Raw genomic sequence first — 5,092 nt, 5'->3', positions numbered from 1 at the left:
AGCAGTAATATACTTTAAAGCATTTTTGTTATATAACTGCAGTGTAACCGTTATTGTACATTTTATTGTATATTAATTAATTTATAATTTGCCTTTTGTACATACTAATTCCAGAAGGTTTTTAAATTAATTCTAAGCAAAAACAAACTGTTTTATTTACTTTTGCTTGAAATTAATTTAAAAACCTTTTCTGGAATTAGTATGTGCAAAAGACATACATGTTTTTGCGTAGGAAAGGGACAAATATAAATATTTAATAATCATTTTATTAGAAATATTATTGCAAATTTTTTTCAAAGTATACATATATGTAACATTTGCTTATAAAATTCAATTAATTACGAGGGTCGTTCAATAAGTCCTTAGAAAATCTAAAAGGAGATTATTGTTTTTCTATCTTTTTCTAAGGACTTATTGAACGACCCTCGTATAATATGCAACTTTCCATAATTCCGAAAGTTAATAAATATATTTAATATATTAATAAATATATCACTAAAATATCTTCAGCACTCGGAGAATACATATATCTCTTCTCGCAGTTTAATATACATCCTTGGTTTCTGCAAACAAGTCAGCGCAGCTTGTTTCAGAAGCCCGAGACGCTAGTCGAGATGCGGTAAAAGCAATGCAAAATCATTAGAAGCGCACTTCTGTCGTAATTACTTGACGTATCTTACAGCGGCCAATTTCCGAATTGATGAAACTTGATGAAAAATGAAATTCATCTAAAGTAATAGCTGTACGTGCAAATGGTTGCACTGTCTTCACAATCTAGCTGTTTGAAGGCGGTGATGAGTGATATTTTATCACTCCCTCCCGAGCTCCAGCTTAAAATAACATCTTATCTCCCATGCATTGATAAAATCCGTTATAAACGGTATTTGCCATCTTTGGCTATTGATCCTTGCTCAGTCCTCGTCTAATAACATTCTAATACAATTATTTGGTATTGTAAAGTTGCATACAAATCAATTACAAAAAACGAATCAAGATACTAAACAGATAAGCGGAATTTTGATTGATTGCATTGTATCCAACTTATCAGGCTATAACTGACGCAATTTTAATCAGTCAAAACGTGTTTAGGAACAACCACATTAAAACATCATTTAATAGCGTTAATATACACCGCGATGTCTCTCAATATACGAAGGAAGATTAAAATCTACCTAGTGACTAAACCTTGTTGGAATGACCGCTATAATTAATGTGAACCACATCAAATGCATCAACCGTATCAAATGCATTAATTAATGTACACTGATGTACACTGATATACAAATATATGTCGAAAGTTCTATTCCTACCGTGTTATTTTTAATGGCCGATTCTTTAGCCAATTTAGAGATGATTTTTTTTCTTATTAAAAATATTGAATTTGCATATTTGTATTTTCCACAATTTTCCAATATTATATGTCGCAATACATGAAATTAAAATTTTACTAAAATCTACTTGAAATTATTGTAAAAGTATGATTTTATCTATTTAGATAATATAAATTTAACTGTCTATTATTTGTTGTTAATTTAAAAATTATAAAACATTTTCATTGAAAGGTCAACTCCAAATTGACTAAAGAACTTGTTAAAAATGAACACGGTAAGAATAGATTCTGTGTATCTCCATAAAGAAAAAAGTTTTTACTGGAGATCCATGTCTCTTTCTATTTAAGTGTTGTGCCAAATAGTAACGTGTGCCTACGAACTTCGTCTAACATTCGTAATTAAATAGATTATGTTACAAAGCGTCAATTGGATCCCATGGCCTTTATCTTTACATATTCATAGAGCATTACATTCTTGAAGTGCTAAGTATCCGAAAGTAAGTCGGTCGTTGTGTCTTCTTCTCCCAATGTGAGTGGAGTGACTAGTTACATGTTAACCGATACGTACAGAGGATAACATAACTGTTTGTCCAGAGTCATTATCTCGTGCTGAAAATATTAATACGTGACGTAATGCGCACCATATAAATTATATAAGAACACATGCCGTCGTTTTCAATGCTAACTTACTTCTGTGTTCCTCCTCAAACGTAATCTTAACATACGCGAGTCTTGGACATGTTTTACTTGACGTTGTTCATTCAGTGAAAATAGAGACTCTAAAAAAATTTCATATTTCTGTTATTAACTTCGATCTAAAAGTATTGAATCAATCAACTGATAATCTAAAGCTTACTTTATTAGAATTTTATGCTCTTTGTGATTTGCCTTGATATGCTCACAGTCTAGTCTGTGGTTTCTTTCAATCCGCAGGCTAGTTGTGTCTAAAGTCATTAGTAAATCTAGTCCATAATGGAATGCCTTCCATCTCCAAATGTGTTCGCCTGGCTTCTCGACACATCTGCCGCACCGAAAGCACTCCTTGGAAAATTTCTCTTCCGTCATTTGCGCCGGACTGCACGTGGAGCAGAAAATACGTAGTTCCGTCTATATTAATTCTATTAAAAAAGAAAAATTTAATTGTAGCACTTGTAGACTACCCTCTGTCTTTATTTCCATCCATTCTTAACAAGTGAAGCCACTGTTCTCTGTAAGCACCGTGCAGCCAGTCTGGTGGTATTAAATTATCACTGTATAAGATCTTGTCGTCTTGTTCATGTAACAGCAGATATTTCATCCTCAGTGCTTTAAAAGGCGCTGCATATTCCTTGCTCTCTTTAGTCGTTAAAAACGGCTCTAATTTTTAAAGTATTCATCAATTTTTAGCATCTCCTCGTAATTATAGTGTGCATAAATGTGCAAATAACCTGGAAATAGAGCAATCACATATAATTACACAACAAACACACAGATTCCATTACTTGTTACTCTCAGAAGTCAAATATGAATCATTTATAAACGTACCACAAGCGTAGCATCATGTATATGCAAAACTCTGTTTGCAAAACAACCAAATCAGTACTGGCGACCAATTCTGTCATCAAGTCTGGCGAAATTTCCTTCAAAAAGGACGGATGTCGCCATCCGTAACCCAACAGATTGACTTCCAGCCATCGTTTCGCAGCTGCTTTCACAGTAGACACACCATACGATACAGCTGCGTTATAATACGACACAACAGTCTCACTGTTTGTAGTCTCCACCATTATGTCTACGCACTCATCTATTAAGCCTTGCAGTTGAAACAGTGTAGACGTTGCCAAAATAGAAACCACGTCTTTCGGCTCCAAACTGACCTCGTCTTGATACAACGAACCCAATACCACAGACAATGCTGGAACAATTTTAGATATTATTTCTAGATGACACGATATAAATCCTTTCACATATTATTCTTAGTTATTTTTCTGCAGAGTAATTTGTATGTTTAATTCCACGACGTATCCTTACAATTTATCGTAATATTAGGATCCGTGATTTCGACACTGATGCGTGAAACGGAAAGTACCTCTATATTATATATGTGCACAACGTGTTCTAACCTATAATAGCACATATACATACCTTCAAGTTATCTCTCGTACGAGGTACGAGGGCGAATCAAAGCCACGTCCTTGACCGTCTCTCGCCGACGTCGTGTCCTTTCACGAGCGCCGGGCCGTCGCACGCACGAGACACCCGCGAACGCGGTTCACAATCACGTTCTCCCACGGACGGGCGCGGTCTTCCAAATTAATATCGTCGCGATAGGCACGAGGTACGATGGCACTAGCGGAAGCTGCGGAATTCGTATGTACTTGGCCGGAAATAAACGTTTTTTTAAAGAATCTCTATATGAAATTGTTTGTATTTCGTATGAAGACTTTTGAAGTGCAATTGAAAAGGTTTGTGAGTCATTTGTTTAATTTGTAATTAATTGTTTATTTTTACACCATGCATTTAGCCGAAATAGATAAATTAATAAAAGTTTTTATATGGAATCGTTTGTATTTTGTATGAAGAGTTATGAAGTGTGATTAAAAAGGTTTGTGAGTCACCCAGATAATTTTAATTAAATATTTATAAACTCGGTAATTAGCCGAAATACAGATTTTCAGTTATTCATGTTGAAAGAAGAAAACGCTACTGTTCCCGAAGTTCCATTGACTGTCGCATCACCTACATATTTGAAAATTTTGGCAAATCGCCAAAACACACGTATGCCCCGTATGTTTCAAATTCGATTAAATTAAAAAGTTGAAAAGAGATATCACTGTGGCAAACCCAACAAGGTCAATAAAAAAATGATACAAACATTTTTTTATATTATACATATATTGTGTATATTAATGGTAAATCAAAATAATAATGTGTGAAATAATACTGCCAGTTTTCACGATGCTAGAAACATATGGAGGAGTAAAAAGCCATAGTGCTGTAAGTCAAATTTTTTAAAATATTGACTCGTGTGCTTATATGCAATCTATACAATACATTATATATATATATATATATATATATATATATATTAAAAATTTGACTTACACCACTATGGCTTTTACCCCTCCATATGTTTCTAGCATCGTGAAAACTGGCAGTATTATTTCACACATTATTATTTTGATTTACTATCAATATACACAATATATAATATAAAAAAATGTTTGTATCATTTTTTATTAACCTTGTTGGGTTTGCCACAGTGATATGGCAAACCCAACCCCCTCTTTTCAACTTTTTAATTCAATCAAATTTAAAACATTCGATCTGTGGGGCATACCGTATGTGTGTTTTGGCGATTTGCCAAAATTTTCAAATATGTAGGTGATGCGACAGTCAATGGAACTTCGGGAACAGTAGCGTTTTCTTCTTTCAACATGAATAACTGAAAATCTGTATTTCAGCTAATTACCGAGTTTATAAATATTTAATTAAAATTATCTGGGTGACTCACAAACCTTTTTAATCACACTTCATAACTCTTCATACAAAACAAACGATTCCATACAAAAACTTTTATTAATTTATCTATTTCGGCTAAATGCATGGTGTAAAATAAATAATTAATTACAATTAAACGAATGACTCACAAACCTTTTCAATTGCACTTCAAAAGTCTTCATACGAAATACAAACGATTTCATATAGAGATTCTTTAAAAGAACGTTCATTTCCGGCCAAGTACATACGAATAGCTGCGGAAGCGGACAGAGCCCACTCGGC

At 33.6% G+C, this 5,092-nt stretch overlaps 1 pseudogene; it reads right to left on the bottom strand.

Moving 5' to 3' along the window:
- Positions 1 to 450: 450 nt before the first annotated feature.
- Positions 451 to 3,783, bottom strand: LOC139786550 (protein germ cell-less-like; annotated as a pseudogene).
- Between the last annotated feature and the right edge of the window lie 1,309 nt (positions 3,784 to 5,092).

This window comes from Temnothorax nylanderi, unplaced genomic scaffold, assembly GCF_030848795.1.
Source record: "Temnothorax nylanderi isolate EJ_2023f unplaced genomic scaffold, tnyl_v1.0 TNYL_tig1072_pilon, whole genome shotgun sequence".
Classification (NCBI taxonomy): Eukaryota; Metazoa; Arthropoda; class Insecta; order Hymenoptera; family Formicidae; genus Temnothorax; species Temnothorax nylanderi.
This window is presented reverse-complemented; position numbering and strand designations above follow the sequence as displayed.